A 21,416-nucleotide genomic window follows, 5' to 3' on the forward strand; every position below is an offset into this window, starting at 1 on the left:
TTCACCATCTCCCAGAGTTTCCTCAGACTCATGTTCATTGAGTGGGTGATGCCATCCAACCATCTCATCCTTTGTCACCCCCTTCCCCTCCTGCCCTCAATATTTCCCAGTGTCAGGGTCTTTTCCAATGAGTTGGCTGTTCTCATCAGGTGGCCAAAGTATTGGAGGTTCAGCTTCAACATCAGTCCTTCCAATGAATACTCTATGTTGATTTCCTTTAGGATTGACTGGTTTGATATCCTTGCTGTCCAAGGGACTCTCAAGAGTCTTTTCTAACACCACAGTTTGAAAGCATCAGTTCTTCAGCACTCAGCCTTCTTATGGTGCAACTCTCACATCCGTACATGACTACTAGAAAAACCATAGCTTTGACTATACAGACCTTTGTTGGCAAAATGATGTCTCTGCTTTTTAATACACTGTCTAGGTCTGTCAGAGCTTTTCTTCTAAGGAGTAAGGGTCTTTTAATTCCATGGCTGGAGTGGGTAGCCAGTCCCTTCTCCAGGGGATCTTCACAATCCAAGGATCAAACATGAGTCTCCTGCATTGCAGGCAGATTCTTTACCATCTAAGCCACCAGGGAAGCCCATACTATAGATTATTTTTTTTAGATTATTATTAGAGTATTATACAAGAAGATTATTAGACATAACTTGCCAAAAACATATGCCTTGTGTATATACCATATATATATGTATATATATATACACACAAGATTTATATATATACTATATGTAATATATATATAATATATATACTCTCTCTCTCTCTCTCTCTCTATATATATATATATATATATATATATATATACCCTATATATATGTTACTTTTTTTCCATGCAGAAGAAAATTCTGGAAGACTATGCACTAAAATTTAAATATTAGTGTTCTTCTCTGAAGGTAGAAGCAATTCTTTTAACATCTGAATTTTTCCCCTTTCCCTGAATAGTGAGCATATATTATACAGAATGAGATGGTTGGGTGGCATCACTGACTCAGTGGACAGGAGTTTGAGCGAGCTCCAGGAGTTGGTGATAGACAGGGAAGCCTGGCGTGTTGCAGTCCATGGGGTCGCAAAGAGTCGGACATGACTGAGTGACTGAACTGAACTGACTGATTACTTTGTGATCAAAATATAAAGAAGCATTTGGTCTTATTTAAGTAGCCTAAACACACATCTGCTTCTTCATTTGTTATTCATTTACTCCTAAACCCTCTGTAATCTAGCTTCTATCCCCAATCCTTCATAGGCATTACTGTCCACCCAGGTGAAAAATGGCTTCTGAGTAGCAAAGGAGGTCCTGTCATTACTCACAATCTGCCATGCTATTTTATATTATTAACTACTCTTCTTGTCATTAAATTCTGTCTCTTGTCTCTTCTCTGGGCCTTCCCTCTCTGTCCACTCCTTTGGTGTTCATTTCGCTAGCACCCTGCCTTTGACTTCAGCTGGACTCTTTCCTGGACACCTCAGGTATCCCCCTGAGATTAACTATCATCTCTATGTTGTTGACTCTGATGTCTACACTTCCAATTCAAATTTCCTTTGTGGCATCAGAAGCCTAATGTTAAGCTGTCAACCACATGTGTCCGCTTGGACATGCAGAACTGAATTTATTACTCTCTTCCTTGCCTCTACACAACCCCCACACCTTCTGTATTTTCTGTCTCAGTTTACATACTGAGATATGGCCAGTATCTTTTCCAGGCCAGAAATCTCCTCTTGGTTTCCACCTCTGACTCATCCTTCATGAGGTCGTCTAGGACTCCTGATCTCCTGGGTTTGGCGTCCTCTCACCATTTCTGCTACCATTGCTTGTATATATCCTTTTATCACCTACGTCTCACCCACATGGTACAGTGACTTCTGTGTGAGTCCCAGCCTCCAGTCCTGTGTCTCCCCAAAAACATGCACACTGCCACTAGAGGGATCGTCCTAAGATAAAAAACCTTCCCTTCCATTCTCCTGACTGTAATCACTTAATGTTTCCCAATTGTCCTCAGTAAAAATCTTACCACATCAGAGGCTTTCTGGTTTGATGCTTTCTCTCCAGTGGAGATTCAACTTTCCCCATTGTCTCCTAGATCCTGGACTTATCTGTGAACACTTCTCCCCCAGAAAAGACTTTCTTTCTCATGTGTCTTCTCCACATGCTTCTGTTATTCATCCTTCTAGAATCACCTTGAGCACTTTTTCAAGGAAGTTTTCCAGAATTCATTCCAGTTGTAATTTTGTGTACTCTTAAATTTCTTGTATTAAATCATGAAGTCTTAATGGAAAGAACTGCTTTTCATTCCCACTAGATTGCAAGAAATTGTTGCTTTTAGGTCATAGATTCCCTAGGTCATATATGAACAATTTCATATAATTTGACACATTCCAGCACTTAATGTAGTGCCTGGCACTTAATGAATGTCAGATAATTTTTTTAAAGAAAAAAATATGTTTTACTAACATTGTCTGCGGAGGAATTACTCTTGACCTCTGGGTTTGAGATTTATCTATGCAGTTTATAAATTTAAAAAGGGAGGTGGGGGCTTCCTTGTTGTAGTATAAGATCAAATACTTAGTATTTTAAGATCAGAAACTAAACTGTCATCGTTTGTCAGCACCTTATACTATTCTTTTTGAACCTCTATCAAAAATCTCTCTAACCCAACAAAGGAATCATTAATTGGAATAAGGGACATACTAAAAACCAAACTAAAATGCCCTTAAGGTCTTCATATATAAATTTTAAAGTATTTTTTAAACATGATCCACATGAAAAGACTCTTCTCATCTGGAAAAGAGAAATAAATTTACTGTTGAATATTCTGACTTCTACCTCCTCATGGTTAATTTTCAGTTAGCAGTGTGTGGTAAAATCAAACCCTTTTCCAGACATTCTTGGCTTCCATAATGTTTAAAGGAAGGCTTCCAGCTGAATTGGAAAGGGCAAAAATATTGATTGAACACAGTGAAATCAACTGGACCTTTTAGTGTTTGATCTGTTTGTTTCCTACTAACTTTTGAATGGGTTGACCGATTTTGATCAAATTTGCTGCACTTCAATTTTTTATTGTTAACTTACAATGTTGTGTTTGTTTTGAGTATACAGCAAAGTGGTTGCACTATTCTTATATGTGTGTATTATTTTTCAGATTTTTTCCATTCTTGTATAGTTTATTACAAGATATTGAGTAGCGTTTCCTCTACTGTACAGTAGGTTCTTGTGGATTATCTATTTTATGTCTAGTAGTGTGTATATGTTAATCCCATCTCCCTAATTTATCTCTCCCCCACCGTCCCCTTTGGTAACTGAGCTTGTTTTCTGTTTGTAAGTCTCTTCCTGTTTTGTAAACAGTTCATTTGTATTATTTTTTCAGATTCCACATATAAATGACATCATATGATATTTGGCTTTCTCTGACTTACTTCCCTAAGTAGGACAATCTGTAAATCTATCCATATTATATTGATAGATAGACATTTATAGCACATCATCTTAAACCAATAATCTGTTTCCACCTCTTGGCTATTTCAAATAGTGCTGCGATGAACAGTGGGGTGAATGAATGCATCTTTTTGAATTAGAGTTTTCTCCAGATATGTGCCCAGGAGTAGGATTGCAGGATTATATGGTAGCTCTATTTTTAGTGTTTTCAAAGACCCTCTATACTGTTCTCCAGAAGAAGCACAAGCTGGAATCAAGACTGCCGGGAGAAATATCAATAACCTCAGATATGCAGCCATGAAATTAAAAGACGTTTACTCCTTGGAAGGAAAGTTATGACCAACCTAGATAGCATATTGAAAAGCAGAGACATTACTTTGCCAACAAAGATCCGTCTAGTCAAGGCTATGGTTTTTCCAGTGGTCATGTATGGATGTGAGAGTTGGACTGTGAAGAAAGCTGAGCGCCGAAGAATTGATGCTTTTGAACTGTGGTGTTGGAGAAGACTCTTGAGTCCCTTGGACTGCAAGGAGATCCAACCAGTCCATTCTAAAGGAGATCAGTCCTGGGTGTTCATTGGAAGGACTGATGCTAAAGCTTAAACTCCAATACTTTGGCCACCTCCTGCAAAGAGTTGACTCATTGGAAAAGACCCTGATGCTGGGAGGGATTAGGGGCAGGAGGAGAAGGGGACGACAGAGGGTGAGATGGCTGGATGGCATCACCAACTCGATGGACATGAGTTTGAGTGAACTCCGGGAGTTGGTGATGGACAGGGAGACCTGGCTTGCTGTGATTCATGGGATCGCAAAGAGTCGGACACGATTGAGCATCTGAACTGAACTGATACTGTTCTCCATAGTGACTGCAATAATTTACATTCCCACCAACAATGTAATCTTCCTTTCCTCCACATCCTCTCCAGAATCTATTATTTATAAACTTTAATGATGGCTACTCTGACTGAAGTAAGGTAATACTTATACCTTGCATTTCTCTAAGTAATTGCAGTTCTGATTTTCAGTTCTCTAACTAGTGATGCTGAGCATGTTTCACATGCCTGTTGGCATCTGATCTCTGCATCTTCTTTGGAGAGGTGTTTATTTAGGTCTCCTTCCCATTTTTTTTTTTTTTTTTTTTTTTTTTTTATGGGCATGTATTTTATTTTATTTTATTTTTTTTTTTTTTTAATTTTATTTTATTTTTAAACTTTACATAACTGTATTAGATTTGCCAAATATCAAAATGAATCCGCCACAGGTATACATGTGTTCCCCATCCTGAACCCTCCTCCCTCCTCCCTCCCCATTCCATCCCTCTGGGTCGTCCCAGTGCACCAGCCCCAAGCATCCAGTATCGTGCATCGAACCTGGACTGGCAACTCATTTCATACATGATATTTACATGTTTCAATGCCATTCTCCCAAATCTTCCCACCCTCTCCCTCTCCCACAGAGTCCATAAGACTGTTCTCTACATCAGTGTCTCTTTTGCTGTCTCGTACACAGGGTTATTGTTACCATCTTTCTAAATTCCATATATATGCGTTAGTATACTGTATTGGTGTTTTTCTTTCTGGCTTACTTCACTCTGTATAATAGGCTCCAGTTTCATCCACCTCATTAGAACTGATTCAAATGTATTCTTTTTAATGGCTGAATAATACTCCATTGTGTATATGTACCACAGCTTTCTTATCCATTCATCTGCTGATGGACTGGAAATAGACATGCCTTATGATCCAGCAATCCCACTGCTGGGCATACACACTGAGAAAACCAGAAGGGAAAGAGACACGAGTACCCCAATGTTCATCGCAGCACTGTTTATAATAGCCAGGACATGGAAGCAACCTAGATGTCCTTCCCATTTTTTAATTGGGTTGTTTTAACAGTTTGTATGGGGATCTAAGTTGTTTCAAGATTTTTGGCTATTAGAAATGGAGCTACTGTAAACATTTGTTTAGAACTGAAGTATTTGTGTGAACATAAGTTCTCAGTTCTCTGGGATAAATTCTTGAGTGCAATTATTGCATCATAAAGTATATGCATGTTTGGTTTTATAAGAAACTTGTCAATTTTTTTTCAGTGTAACTGTACCATTTCTCATTTCCTCCAGCACCATATGAGTGATTCAGTTTCTCTGCATCTTCACCCACACTTGGTCTTTTCAGAGTACTCTATTTTAGCCATTCTGGTATTATATCTCATAACAGTTTTGTACATTAGGTGTGTGCAGGGTCTGAAGAAATACTAATTTCACTGTCACAATATTGGTAACTTGTGTCCTTTTTACAAAATATGTCAGCCTTGTTAGAGGCTTGTTAATTGTATCAATCTTTTCAAAGAACTGGCTTTTGATTTCATCAATTTTCTGAATTTTTTGGGGGGGGGGGCTTTTAATTTCTTGGAAAATCTGCTCTTGTTTGCGTGCATGCGTGCTAAGTCACTTCAATCCTGTCTGACTCTTTGCGACCCTATAGACTGTAGCCCGCCAGGCTCCTCTGTCCATGGGATTCTCCAGGCAAAAGTACTGGAATGGGTTTCCATGCTTCCTCCAGGGGACCCAGGGATTGAACCTGCATCTCTTACATCTGCCTGCATTGGCAGGAGGGTTCTTTACCACTAGTGCCACATGGGAAGCCCCTGCTATTATTTCCTTTCTTATTCTTACTTTACTTATTTTTTGAATTTCTTACTATAAAAACCTTAGATTTTTATTTGAGACTTCTAATTTTCGAATGTAAGCATTTAATGTTAGAAATTTCCCTCTCAGTACTGTTTTAGCTGTGTCCTACAGATTTTGATATGCTGGGTTCTTTTCATTTTTATTCAGTTTGATGTATTCTTATTTCCTATGGGACTTCCTCTTTGATCCATCAGTCATTTAGAAATATATTGCTTAGCCTCTAAGGGTTTGTGTGCTGTTGCTGCTGCTAAGTCACTTCAGTCGTGTCCGACTCTGTGTGACCCCATAGACGACAGCCCACCAGGCTCCCCCGTCCCTGGGATTCTCCAGGCAAGAACACTGGAGTGGGTTGCCATTTCCTTCTCCAATGCATGAAACTGAAAAGTGAGAGAAAATGCATTTGTTGTTGATTGTATTTTTATTCCATTGTGGTCAGAGTACACATTATGAATGCTTTTACTTCTTTTAAAATTGATGAATTATGTTTTACAACCCGGGGTATGCTATATCATGCAAAATCTGTGGATTCTTGAAATAATGTGAATTCTGCTGTTAGTGTAGTGTCCTTTGAAGGTCAATTACATGCTGTTGGTTGATGGTGCTGTTGAGTTCTATATTGTTAGTGGTTTTCTTTCTAGTTGTTCTTGTATGTATGTGTGCTGACATGTTCAGCTCTTTGCAACCTGATGGACTGTAGCCCACCAGGCTCCTATTAATTCTTAAAAAGTGGGTGGTGGAGTCTCTAACAATAATTCTCAATATTTTTCTTTTATTTCTATCATTATTTTGCTTCACATATTTTAGAGGTCTGTTGTATGATGCATACACATTGAGGATTGCCAAGAGTTTTTGCTAGACTGATGTCATTATTATGTAACAATTTTCTCTATTTCTCATGATTTTCTAAAGTATACTTTATCTGATATTAATATAGACATTTAAGCTTTGTTTTGATTGATGTTTGTGCATATCATTTTCAGTTCTTTTACTTTCAACCCACTCATACTATTATAATTGAAATGAGTTTCCTATGCCTGTGTGTGCTAAGCTGCTTCAGTCATGTTCAACTCTTTGTGATCACATGAACTGTAGCCTGCCAGGCTCCTCTGTCCATGGGATTCTCCAGGCAAGAATATTGAAGTGGGTTGCCGTGTCCTCCTTCAAGAGATCTACCTCACCCAGGAATCAAACCCACCTTTCTTATATCTCCTGCATTGACAGGCAGGTTCTTTACCACTAGCACCACTTGGCAAGCCCGAGTTTCCTATAGATTGCATATAATTGAGTTATATATTTTTTAAACCACCCTACCAAACTCTGTCTTATAATTGGTACATTTATGTTATTTGCATTTAATGTGATTCAGTTGTTTCCACTGTTTCCCCATCTATTTGCCATGAAGTGATGGGACCAGGTGCCATGATCTTAGTTTTCTGAATGTTGAGTTTTAAGACAACTTTTCCATTCTCCTCTTTCACTTTCATCAAGAGGCTCTTTAGTTCTTCACTTTCTGCTATAAGGGTGGTGTCATCTGCATATCTGAGGTTATTGGTATTTCTCCCGACAATCTTGATTCCAGCTTGTGCTTCATCCAGCCAGCATTTCTCATGATGTACTCTGCATATAAATTAAATAAGCAGAGTGGCAATATACAGCCTTGACGTACTCCTTTTCCTATTTGGAACCAGTCTGTCGTTCCATGTCCAGTTCTAACTGTTGCTTCCTGACCTGTGTACAGATTTCTCAAGAGTCAGGTTAAGTAGTCTGGTATTCCCATCTCTTTAAGAATTTTCCAGAGTTTGTGGTGGTCCATAAAGTCAAAGGCTTTAGTATAGTCTATAAAGCAGAAGTGGATGTTTTTCTGGAAATCTCTTGCTTTTTTGATGATCCAGCGGATGTTGGCAATTTGGTCTCTGGTTCCTCTGCCTTTTCTAAATCCAGCTTGAATATATGGAAGTTAACAGTTCACATACTGTTGAAGCCTGGCTTGGAGAATTTGAGATTATTGATATTTTAAAACTTAATTTTGGCATTTTGCTTTTTGTTTTCGATTTTTCTCTCTGTTTTTCATTTCTCTGTTTTATTTTTGCTGCCTTCCTGAGGGTTACATTGAACATTCTTCAGTCTGTCATTTTTATTTATCTATAGTATTTTTTAATGTATTTATCTGAATAGTTTTCATAGTGATTTCTGTAGAAATAAATTATGTATAAATAACTTGTCACAGTCATTTTACCAGTTCTGGTAAAGTATAGAAAACTTACCTCCCTTTCTGTCCCTTTATCTCCCTCCATTTATAATATATTTGTCTCAAATATTTTCTTTTGCACATTGTATACATACAATGTTACAATTCTTGCTTCAGCCATAAAATACAAGTTCAAAAATTCAAGATAAAAATAAAAGTCTATTGCTTTTTTATTGTTTTCAGTTTTCTTTTTTCTTTTAAGACTACCTGTTTTATCATTTCCTTTCTGTCTAGAATATATCATTTAGCCATCCTTTTAGATTAGGTCTGATGGCAAAAAATTCTCTTAGAGTTTATGCATCTGAGAATATTTTGATTTCTCCTTGATTCCTGAAGGTTATTTTTACTGGATATAAAATTCTGTGTTCACATTTCTTTAATAGTTGAAAAATATTATCTCCCTTCCTTCTGGCCCCATGGTTTCTAGTGTGAAATTCACTATTATTCAAATTGTTTTTTATTTGTAGGGAAGTTTATTGTGTCTCTCTTGATGCTTTCAATATTTCTTTTTCTTTGTCTTCAGTTTTTAGAAGTTTGTTTATGATGTGTCGCTTGTCCTATTCAGCATTTTCTCAGCTTCTTGAACTTGTGCATCTATGTCTTTGGTTAAACTTGAGGTAGTTTCGTCTTTATTTATTTGAATACTTTAAAATCCCACTCTCTCTCTTCTCTCCTTCTGAGACTCTGATAGCACAAATGTAAGATCAGTTGTTACAGCTCCCACACATGTCTGAGATTTGGTTCATATTTTCAGCCCATTTTCTCTCTTTTTTTACATGTTGAGAAATCTACATTGTTTTATATTCAAGTCCTTTCCTCTGTCATCTCCTTTATGCTGTAAGCCCATCAACTTTTATGTTTGGTTATTGTACCTTACAATTAAAAAGTCCTATTTGTGAAATTATTTATTCTAGCTCTGTGAAAAATACCATCACAATTTGCATGGAAATACAGAAAAACTCGAATAGCCAAAGCAATCTTGAGAAAGAAGAATGGAACTGGAGGAATTAACCTGCCTGACTTCAGGCTCTACTACAAAGCCACAGCCATCAAGACAGTATGGTACTGGCACAAAGACAGAAATATATGGAACAAAATAGAAAGCCCAGAGATAAATCCACACACCTATGGACACCTTATTTTTGACAAAGGAGGCAAGAATATACAATGGATTAAAGACAATCTCTTTAACAAGTGGTGTTGGGAAAACTGGTCAACCACTTGTAAAAGAATGAAACTAGAACACTTTCTAACACCATACACAAAAATAAACTCAAAATGGATTCAAGATCTAAACGTAAGACCAGAAACTATAAAACTCCTAGAGGAGAACACAGGCAAAACACTCTCCGACATACATCACAGCAGGATCCTCTATGATCCACCTCCCAGAATATTGGAAATAAAAGAAAAAATAAACAAATGGGACCTAATTAAAATTAAAAGTTTCTGCACAACAAAGGAAACTATAAGCAAGGTGAAAGACAGCCTTCAGAATGGGAGAAAATAATAACAAATGAAGCAACTGACAACTAATCTCAAAAATATACAAGCAACTCCTGCAGCTCAATTCCAGAAAAAAAAGGACCCAATCAAAAAACTGGCCAAAGAACTAAACAGACATTTCTCTAAAGAAGACATACAGATGGCTAACAAACACATGAAAAGATGCTCAACATCACTCATTATCAGAGACATGCAAATCAAAACCACAAAGAGGTACCGTTTCACGCCAGTCAGAATGGCTGCGATCCAAAAGTCTACAAGCAATAAATGCTGGAGAGGGTGTGGAGAAAAGGGAACTCTCTTACACTGTTGGTGGGAATGCAAACTAGTACAGCCACTGTGAAGAACAGTGTGGAGATTCCTTAAAAAACTGGAAATAGAACTGTCTTATGACCCAGCAATCCCACTGCTGAGCATACACACTGAGGAAACAAGAATTGAAAGAGACACATGTACCCCAATGTTCATCTAAGCACTGTTTATAATAGCCAGGACATGGAAGCAACCTAGATGTCCATCAGCAGATGAATGGATAAGCAAGCTGTGGTACATATACACAATGGAGTATTACTCAGCCATTAAAAAGAATACATTTGAATCAGTTCTAATGAGGTGGATGCAACTGGAGCCTATTATACAGAGTGAATTAAACCAGAAAGAAAAACACCAATACAGTATACTAACACATATATATGGAATTTAGAAAGATGGTAATGATAACCCTGTATGCGAGACAGCAAAAGACACAGATGTATAGAACAGTCTTTTGGACTCTGTGGGAGAGGGTGAAGGTGGGATGATTTGGGAGAATGGCATTGAAATATGTATAATATCATATAAGAAATGAATCACCAGTCCAGGTTTGATGCACGATACAGGATGCTTGGGGCTGGTGCACTGGGATGACCCAGAGGGATGGTACAGGGAGGGAGGTGGGAGGGGGTTCAGGATGGGGAACACGTGTACACCTGTGGCGGGTTCATGTTGATGTATGGCACAACCAATACAAAATTGTAAAGTAATTAGCCTTCAATTAAAATAAATAAATTTAAAATAAAAATAAATAAATAAATAAAAGGTTCTATTTGGCTCTTTTTTATATCTTGTATTTAAATTATTATTATTATTTTGTAGAGCCTACTTGTTGAGACTTTCCATTTTTTCAATTATGTCAAGCTTGTCTAAACATTTTTAACATGTCTTATTTAACACCCCTGTCATATAAGTTGTTTCATCATTTTATGTGTTTTCATCTGTTAATTTTCTTTTTTTGTTCAAGATAGGAATTTTCTATATCTAGGTATTAGAGATTACTTTCTGTTGTATATGAATATTTTTATTATTATGAGACTCTGTAGTTATTTAAAGCATCTCTCTTAGGAGACCTTCTCTGACATTATGCCAGTGGGAAGAGGGAGGCACTATTTCATGATCCACCTATAGGGATTGTGTTTCCCACATTGCCACGTTTGACTCTCCAAAGAAGGAATCCTTGTTGCTGGTGGGGGGGTGTGGTACTCCAGGCTTATCACTAGCTTCTGTTGACACCACCCTGACCTGGCAGGGAAGAATATCTCCCACTGACATGGCCTCCACTGACACCATGAGGGTGAGGTGGCCTTGTTAACTTTGGGAAGGGATAAAAGTTCGGGCTTCCAGTGATTCTACCCCAAGGATAAAGACAGCGAGGTGGTACAGATTCACCAGGGTAGACATTTAGGCTCACCACTCTGCCTTTGCTAAAAGGATGGGAATTCAGCCCCAGCTTTGTCCATGGTATTTGGCTGCAGTAGGAATGGAAGCTATTGTCTGAAAGTCTTATTTCTTTCTAGGCTTTTCCCCTTCTTCTCCTTTGGTTTGAGAGGATAGGCTTTCCTTCAGTCAGTCAGTTCAGTCGCTTAGTAGTGTCTGACTCTTTGTGACCCCATGGACTGAAGCATGCCAGGCTTTCCTGCCCATCACCAACTGTCCATCGAGTCAGTGATGCCACCCAACCATCTCATCTTCTGTTATCCCCTTCTCCTCCTGCCTTCAAGCATTCCCAGCATCGGGGCCTTTTCGAGTGAGTCAGTTCTTTGCATCAGGTAGCCAGAGTATTGGAGTTTCAGCTTCAGCATCAGTCCTTCCAATGAATACTCTGTGTTGATTTCCTTTAGGATGGACTGGTTGGATTCCTTGCAGTCCAAGGGACTCTCAAGAGTCTTCTCCAACACCACAGTTCAAAAACATCAATTCTTCGGTGCTCAGCTTTCCTCATAGTCCAATTCTTACATCCATACATGACTACTGGAAGAACCATAGCTTTGACTAGACAGACCTTTGTTGGCACTATACCTTAAAGCTTTCCTTAGGGTTTTTTTTTTTTTTTTTTTTTTTTTTATCTGCACTTATTGGAGTTCCCAGCACACAGTTAGGGATGTGAGACAAAAAGAAAACCCAGATTTTTCTCAATATGATTTTAAATTGTATTCCTCTAATTGCTAATTATGAGGTGCATCTTTTTATGTGCTTACTTGCTATCTGTATATCCTCTTTGATGAAATGTCTGGTCATGCCATCTGCCCATTTTCTAAATGAATTATTTAGCTTTTTACTGTTAAATTTGGAGAGTTCTTTGTATAATCTAGATACAAGTCCTTTTTCAGATATATGACTTGCAAATACTTTATCCCAGTCTGTAATTTGATTTTTTTATCCTCTTAACAGTCTGTTTCACAGACAAAAGTTATCAGTTTTGATGAGGGCATTTTTTTTAAATAGCTTTGAATACCCAAACCTTTTTCCTACAACCACTTTTCTAGAGTGCTGCAACAATTGGAGGGCTGTTAGCATCAGGATGGGATCAATCAGGAGTCTGGTCTACATGAGCCTTTCCCTGTGGCTCCTTTGAACAGCATCTTGAAGTAGTTTCTCTTATAACAATTATATTATGTGCAATATCATGAGCATGAGACTATACTGGCAATATTCATTGAATAATCTACTATGGAAAATAGTCAATAAATATTATTGATTGTCAAATAATCCTTATTTTCCCTACTGAAATAATAGGTACTATCTACTGATAAATAATATAATCTGTTTTTTGGATTGTCTACTGTCTCTTGATAAGTAAATTATACTTATCAATTATATATATATATTTATATATATAATTTTATATATATATATAAATTTTCTAGTAGCCACAGGTTAAAGGGTTTTTTTTAAAGGTGAAAGTCATTTATAAGACATGTTTTACTAACCCATTTTATGTTCCAAAGATAGAATATCGAGCTGGTTTTATTTGTCCTGGTTTGAATAGAATTTTCCATCCCATTTAGAATTTTTCATGCCATTTAGTAGACAACGGCTCATCTGTGAGGTATCTGTCTTTTGGTCAGCTGCTAACTTTCCAATGCAGCCACGTGAGAGAAAAAATTACTTCTGGGAAGGCTATACATTGTAGGATATGTGAATCAGAACCCATGTTTTGTTTTACACCTAATGATATATTCTACTGGAAATGGAGTCAAGATCAGATAAAGGGGAAATAAATCCTTGCTTTTCATGAGGCTCCAAACAAGGTACTTCCCATCACCAACTGTTCTTCTGTCACTATTATTGAGCACTTTTCTGTTGCTGTTTTACTGGTGAATACAGCATCTCTCTGTATTCAAACACCAAACAACAACAAAATTGCCTTGATCTCATTATCATTCTTAAATGACTTTGATATTTAATTGTGATAGCAATATACCTGGAACCCCTTAGTCTGCAGATGTTGTGGATGGAAAAAAACAGCAAGAATGGGGAGCCCTGCAGACAAGCAGCGGTAAAAAATCCATAGAGACATTGTCGTGTCTTGTGTTTCTTCATCAAATCCCATAAAATGGATAAAAGATGCAAAATTCTAAAAGAAATAAATTTGCCTCTGCAAGCCAAGATCAAACAGGCCTATTAGAACAATAACCATAAAGTTTTCTTCATTTTACTTCAGAAATAAAATTAAGATAAAGACCTAGAGGATGTTACCAAATTAAAATGGATTTGATTAATGGAACTGTTTTATGGGGTTACAAAATCTCTTTTATCCATTTTATGGGATTTGATGAAGAAACACAAGACACAGCAATGTCTCTATGGATTTTTACTGCTATTTGTCTGCAGGGCTTCCCATTCTTGCTGTTTTTTTTTTTTTTTCATCCACAACGTCTGCAGACTAAAGGGTTCCAGGTATATTTCTGTCACAATTCAATATCAAAGTCATTTAAGATGATGATGAGATCAAGGCAATTATAAAATAAATAATATAACTTACAAATACAGGTGTTTGAAATTTCTTAGAAATTTTTGCTATGTATAATTAATTATCTCATTTAGAAGGAAAGAAATAGGTGAGAGGGATTAAGAGGTGCAAACTTCCAAATGCAAAATAAGTAAGTCCAAACATTCAGAAAACTAAGATCATGGCATCTGGTCTCATCACTTCATGGCAAATAGATGGGGAAAGAGTGGAAACAGTGTCAGACTTTATTTTGGGGGGCTCCAAAATCACTGCAGATGGGGATTGTAGCCATGAAATTCAAAGACGCTTACTCCTTGGAAGGAACATTATGACCAACCTAGACAGCATATTAAAAAGCAGAGATATTACTTTGCCAACAAAGGTCCTTCTAGTCAAGGCTATGGTTTTTCCAGTGATCATGTATGGATGTGACAGTTGGACTATAAAGAAAGCTGAGCGCAGAAGAATTGATGGTTTTGAACTGTGGTGTTGGAGAAAACTCTTGAGAGTCCCTTGGACTGCAAGGAGATCCAACCAGTCCATCCTAAAGGAGGTCAGTCCTGGGTGTTCATTGGAATGACTGATGTTGAGGCTAAAACCAATACTTTGGCCACCTGATGCAAAGAGCTGACTCATTTGAAAAGACCCTGATGCTGGGAGAGATTGAGGGCAGAAGGAGAAGGGGGTGACAGAGGATGAGATGGTTGGATGGCATCACCAACTCGATGGACATGGGTTTGGGTGGACTTCGGGAGTTGGTGATGGACAGGGAGGCCTGCGTGCTGCAGATCATGGGGTCACAAAGAGTCAGACAGGACTGAGCGACTAAACTGAACTGAACTGAAACAAATAAAACTCATAGAAAAAGAGATTAGACTTGTGGTAGCCAGAGGCAGGAGGTGGGGGAAGGGGAATTGGAAGAAGGTATCAAAAGGCAAAAACTTCCAGTTATAAGATAGAAAAGTACTAGGGATGTAAGGTGCATACATGTGCATGCTAACTCACTTCAGTCATGTCCAACTCTTTGTGACCCTAGGCACTGTGGTCCGCCAGGCTTTTCTGTCCATGGGATTCTCCAGGCAAGAATAATGGAGGCATTGCCATAACCACCTCCAGGGGATCTTCCCAACCCAGGGATCAAACTGGTGTCTCTCAGTTTTCTTGCATTGGTAAGCAGGTTCTTTACTACCTGAGAATCCCCTGGATGTAATGTACAACATCATACATATAATTAACACTGCCTGCATATGATATAGGAAAGCTGTTAAGAAGTAAATCCTAAGAGTTCTCAACACAAGCAAAAAGGTCTTTTTTTCCTATTTCTTCAGTGCTATATCTGCATGACATGAATGATGTTACTAAACTTACTCACTAAACTTATTTTGATAATCATGATGTATGTAAGTTATTAACGCTGTACACCCTAAATTTATACAATGCTGAATGTCAAGTATATCTTAGTAAAACTGAAAGAAAAATGTTAGTTAGCTTATTTAAAAATAAGATCCTGTTTTAGCAACAATAGTATGATAAAAAAACATCTAGCAATATTACCCCATATTTGGCAGGATGAATACATCAATAAATTGTACTTGTAAAGGTCAAAGTAACATAAAAAACACCTATTGAATATCTCAAAAGGTACAAAATTTAATAAAGAGATAAAGACTTCATTTAAAAAAAAGACTTCATAAGAGGGGGAATCAAAAATTAAGAGGGATACTTGTTATTTTTTAAAAAATAATCCATGAATCTGAATTTACAAATAAGATGGCTATAATTAAGCCATAATTCATAAGAATTAAACATATCAGGAATACCAATCCTCTTTAAATCAAATTATTATCATGGTAGGGGTAAATGAAAACTTATATCAAAATTGGAAAAAGAGATTCTTCTTAAGATATTGATGACTATTATTATCTTGAACCTTCCCGAAAATACTGCATTAATTTTTTTCTTCAAATAAGGCAATAAAAATTTCTTCAAAATTGCTTTTAAAATTAAAATGCACTGCCAAGGCCTATTATAAGACCTGGCTGGCTTTGGAGTCCAAGAGTCATGACCATCATGACTTTCTTCTTTGAGGCAAGGGCACAGTGCCAGAAATGGTTCATAAAGGAGAAATTTTTGAAGACAAGGCAAAGATGTCATGGCACATAAAGCAATGTGGAAATATGACGGTTAATTTTATGTGTCAACTTGACTCGGCCACAGGGTGCCAGACAGCTGTTTAAATATGATTTCTGAGTATATCCATGAGGATATTAACATTTGAATCTGTAAAGCAGATTGCCCCTCCAATGTTTGTGAGCATCCTCCAGCCTGTCAGGCACATGAACAGAACTGGGAAGGAAAGAAATTCTTTCTCTCTGCCTGACGCTGGAGCTAGGACCACTGTCTTCTCCTGCTCTTGGACAAGAATGTATACCAATGGCTCTCCTGGTTCTCAGGTCTCAGACTCAGAATGGAAATATCTACCACTGGCATTCCTGGGCCTCTGCATTGCAGACAGAAGATAGTGAGACTTGTCAGTTTCCATAATGGTGCATGCCAGTTCATTATGATAAATTAACCTCTCTCTCTCTCTCTCTCTCTCCACACACACACACACACATAAACACACACATATATCTGTGCATGTTGATTGGTTGGAGGTTCTCTGGAGAACCCTAAAAAATATATGGTTTATAAAAAATTAATAATGTCTATATTTAATGGTAAGCATTAATATGGAACTTTTAGCTTCAAGGTCATTTCACAAGATCATTATATCTAAAGGATAATTTGATTCACAAAGCAAAATCTTCTTTCTGTGAAATAGTTTTTAATATAGCCTTAGATGTCAATATGGAGAAGGCAATGGCACCCCACTCCAGCACTCTTGCCTGGAAAATCCCATGGACGGAGGAGCCTGGTAGGCTACAGTCCATGGGGCCGCTAAGAGTTGGACATGACTAAGCGACTTCACTTTCACTTTTCACTTTCATGCATTGGAGAAGGAAATGGCAACCCACTCCAGTGTTCTTGCCTGGAGAATCCCAGGGACGGGGGAGCCTGGTGGGCTGCCATCTATGGGGTCACACAGAGTCAGACATGACTGAGGTGACTTAGCAGCAGCAGCAGAGGCAGATGTCAATATATCTACTGAGAATGATTTTTGAGGCAAATTGTACCTTTGGTAATTCAAATGTTTGTCTCTCTGTTGTGGTTTACAATTGTGTTTGCCTAGCTGTCCCTAATGGTTTCTCCCCACTCCAAGTTACTAGTAAAGAGTTAGAAAAAGATAAAAATCTTCATGAATAATGAGGTTAACAGGACTTTCAGATTAAGATGGTTGAGTAAAGGCATTTATGCCCCTTTTCTGAAAAAAAAAAAAAAAAAAAAAAAAATTCACTTCAAAGCAATGTAAGTTGATCACCAGGCTGTTTTGCCCAGAACTGAGAGGTCTCCTGAAACAATAAACTCTCAGTTGCTGAGTTTAGGGCAGTCAGGGCAAACCAGAATGACTGGTTACCCCAGAAGAAGAAAAGGAAAATGTTATGTTCACTGAAAGTAGGAAGCATCTGTTGCCCCTACTCCTCTGTGTGATGGGAGAAGTGGGGGGATGAGAATGGATTCACAATGAGGAGACTGCTCAGCCCAGAGGAGAAGCAAGAGTCCCAGCAGAACCACAGGAAGTTGCAGGAATCAGGAACACCTGAGTCCCCAGAAAGCAGGGGCAGCAAAGGGACTGAAAAGCGACTGTTTACAGCTGCTGTGTGGAATCCTGTCTCCCGCCCTGGTCCTTATCTGATACTTCTCCTGACACTTGCGCTCCTCTGAGCCTCAGCCGTCTCCTTGCTCCAGCTGCTGAGGAATCATCTGACTCACTTCAGGTTAGTGCAGTCTTCCAGTGCTTTACCTTATGGCAAAACTCACACCCCTCAACCTACTGCCTTGGAGCCTCTCTGCTTGATGCAGGGATGCAGGATGCTTCACACACACACAACTCAAAAGTCAGGAAGGTTAACACAGGAGAGGGGAGATTGGGGCACTTCTCTAATCAACAGGAGATAGGAGTGGGGACAAATCATGCCGCCTGTCTCTACCTTGCCTGGATAGATGACCCTGAATCGCAGTTTATACAGACCCTGAACCACAGGCTGGTCCCAGGTGATGGGGCATCAGCATTCTGTGCCAGGTCATGGCAGTCCTGAAGGCCTTGTAATCGGCTGTGCTTTGTGGGCACCCAAACTCTCAGGCTACCCCACAGGAGACTATGCTTCATTTTCTGAAGATGGTGAATCAAGAGGCTCTGGAAACTGGAACCTTGAAGAATTGGGGAAGAATCTGCTTTCCAATTCACTGAAAGGAATATCAATGGGAATATCTCCAGTGTAAGTATGGGAGTGTTTCTACTGGAGGTGCCAGTGACAGAGACCACTCAGTGATACCATGGCATCTTCCCTATGAATGAGGAGGAGGGGAACATTCATTAACTCTTTCTAACTCAAATGACAAGGTCATCACCATAATTTCTGGAAAGAGTTCTCTCAGGCCTCCCTGTGTTGAGATCATTTCTGCAGAAGTCTGGAGGGAAATCTGACAATGCCTTTATTTGAAAGACATGATTAAAGCTTGTCCATCTCACCAGTGGTCAGAGAAACTTGACCCCTGTTGCAGACACAGACAGCAACTGACCCTTAAAAGCCAAAATATGCTTCTCCTCTTTCTCCCTTTTTCCTGTTTGTCTCCCTCTCTCACTCACACACATTCACACATCGTAGAGCTTACCTGTCTCTGGGGAGACATGTTCCCTCTCCCTGAAGTGAGAAGGGAAAACCTCCTTCCATACCCAAGAGACAATTTTTAAGTAGTCACTAGTCCCAAGAGACTTCCCAGCTCAAGGCTGAGCAAGATGGCTCTGGCTGCACGAATGAAAAACCAAACCCATATTCAATCTTCAGCAAGTTGAAGACTTTTATCTTTGCCTGGACTGCCTGCCACAGGCATTTTCCCCAGTGAATTTAACCAAAGACTATATTTTGAGGCAAAACTCTGAATGTGAACAAGCTGTCCTGGCAATAGGCTTTTACCTTCTGCAGAATCAGTCAACAAAGCATTTTGTGACTGCATGTGTGCGGGACACTGAAGGAGGTGCTGTGCGATGAGAAGGCGGTGACGATGACTAACAGCAGCTAGAAAATATTTATGAAGAGGAATTTTGAGTCCTCACATGCCTTCCCCTACACTTTCTTTAGACTCTTGAAAAAGTTATAAAGGCAATTATTAAGCGGAAGCTATTAGCAGCCAGGTTATTGAGAGGAGAACATGATGGAATATGGCTTCTCAGAGGAACTGGTTACTAATAGCCTTTAAGTTCAGTACATTTCAGATGAGATTCCTAACACCAAAGCTTCCCCTCCACTTTATGGATAAGAAATCTTATGACCACTTCAGTCACCTCAGCAACCACACTATGCAAGAAACAGACAAGCTTTGGACTCAGAATATATCCCCCATCTTGGAAGGGCATCTTGAAAAGCTGAAGTGCTTTTAAGCTCCTGGAATGATTTCCTATTATTTCATTTCTGTCTCACTAAGTATTTCTCACTTTTTCAGTTCTCTCAGTTCTTGAGAAGCGTTTTTATTTTTCCTTCCTCCTTTGGTTTTTCTTCCCTCCTCAGAAAGAAATCTCACTCCCACACTGTTCCCTTCTTTTCTGCAGGAGTAGAGAATTCTAAAATTATTGTGTTGTGCCCTGTGGTGAGGTCTTTTCAACATCAAATGAAATGCTGTTCACAGAACTCAAGCCATTGTCACAAGAGGTATAGTTTATAGACTCTTTCCTCATTTGTAAAGTCAACGTTTTACCTTTCAGAGCTCTGTTCCAAGTGGAGTGTGGCTACAAAGAGTCAAATAATGTGTGGAAAGTGAGGGCGAGCTCTGAGATCTGGCCTGGAAATGTTCAGGAGTGCTTCAAATGCTACAACATCTATATGTATTTTGAGAGATATAATTGTGCATTGCAAATGTCAAAGAAAGTTTATTTACACAGAAAGATTGTGGTTTCTCACTAGATCAAAATTAGGAGAATGATCACAGGAACAAATTACATGAAAGGGACTCTTTCTTCTCAAATACAGTTTAGCAATTACCTTTTTTCAGACTCTCCACTTGAAAAATCTCCCAGAAATTCAGGATGGGAGGGCATAAATGGCCCCCAGATAAAACCACATCCCTGAAAATTGATCTTTCAGACTATTTCAAACCACCTCTAACAATGGAAAACACCATTGCCAAAGACTGCCTTTTTCCTTGGATTTTTGGTTTTCCTGGAGTAACTCAGTGCCTTTAAGGATAAACACATCAAATAACCACTTCCCCCACCCAAGAAGCTGCCTCCTCATCATCTATAACATTCCTAGTAGTGAGCCAATATTTTTATCCCTAAAACTTGGACTCACGGGTTCCCATTTTACCTCCTTACATCACCCAAAAGCAATGGAGTCCATTTTCTGTGGGCAAATAGTGTACTCAAGGGCCCCCCATGATATGCCTCCCTTCAAAGCCTTCATCCCATTCTCCAATGACATGGGTGGGCTCTGATTCCTAGACCGCTAAGCTATTCCAAACACCTCCCTCTGGAGCCTCAACAGGAAGCTCTTTAACTCTCCTTGAACAGATGATTCCTGTTGAGGTCTAATCAACACAAAATTCCAGCAAGACCACTTAGGCACTTTCTATAAACCCAGTCGAAACCTCAGGAGCTTTCTTAGTGAACACATCTGCTCTTATTCATTGAGCTCACAGTCGGCTAAGCCAAATGTCCCCTATCCTAGAAATGTGCAACTTGACTTCTGAACCCAAACACATAACTTTGCCTTTAGACCGCTTACATGTCTTTATGTTCTACTTACCCAAACATTCCAGTCTTTTAAAGTTATTTTTGAAACCTGCTTCTTTAGTCAATATATTAATTATTCTTTCTAATTTTTTAAGTTATGAATCTGATTAATATGCCATTGATGTGTTTTTGTAAATCAATTTATTTAAATTTTTGAATAGAACAGGATGAGACAGAGTCTTTCATTATGTCTCTACAGAAATAAACCTGGATTGAGATCAGTCCAATAAACCTTCCATTCCCTTTTGGGCCTAGGCACTCTGGCCCCATTACTTAAGCCTGAGATTCTGAAATAGTCACCCCTCTCCACCATTTCCTTAAAACCTGGGAAGAAATAGGAACTTTTACCAACACTACTGAGTTTTTATAGACACACCATCAC

General features: G+C 38.6%; 1 long non-coding RNA gene across 1 annotated transcript in view; it reads left to right on the forward strand.

The window, feature by feature from the left end:
- Window positions 1–17,903: 17,903 nt before the first annotated feature.
- The window catches only part of LOC129659962 (uncharacterized), a 37,090-nt gene continuing 33,577 nt past the window's right edge, over window positions 17,904–21,416 (forward strand). The window contains exons 1-2 of the long non-coding RNA XR_008718260.1: window positions 17,904–18,023; window positions 19,856–19,955. This is a non-coding gene — a long non-coding RNA (uncharacterized LOC129659962). The remainder of the gene's footprint in view (window positions 18,024–19,855; window positions 19,956–21,416) is intronic.

This window comes from Bubalus kerabau, chromosome 9 (genome assembly GCF_029407905.1).
Source record: "Bubalus kerabau isolate K-KA32 ecotype Philippines breed swamp buffalo chromosome 9, PCC_UOA_SB_1v2, whole genome shotgun sequence".
NCBI classification, from domain to species: Eukaryota; Metazoa; Chordata; class Mammalia; order Artiodactyla; family Bovidae; genus Bubalus; species Bubalus kerabau.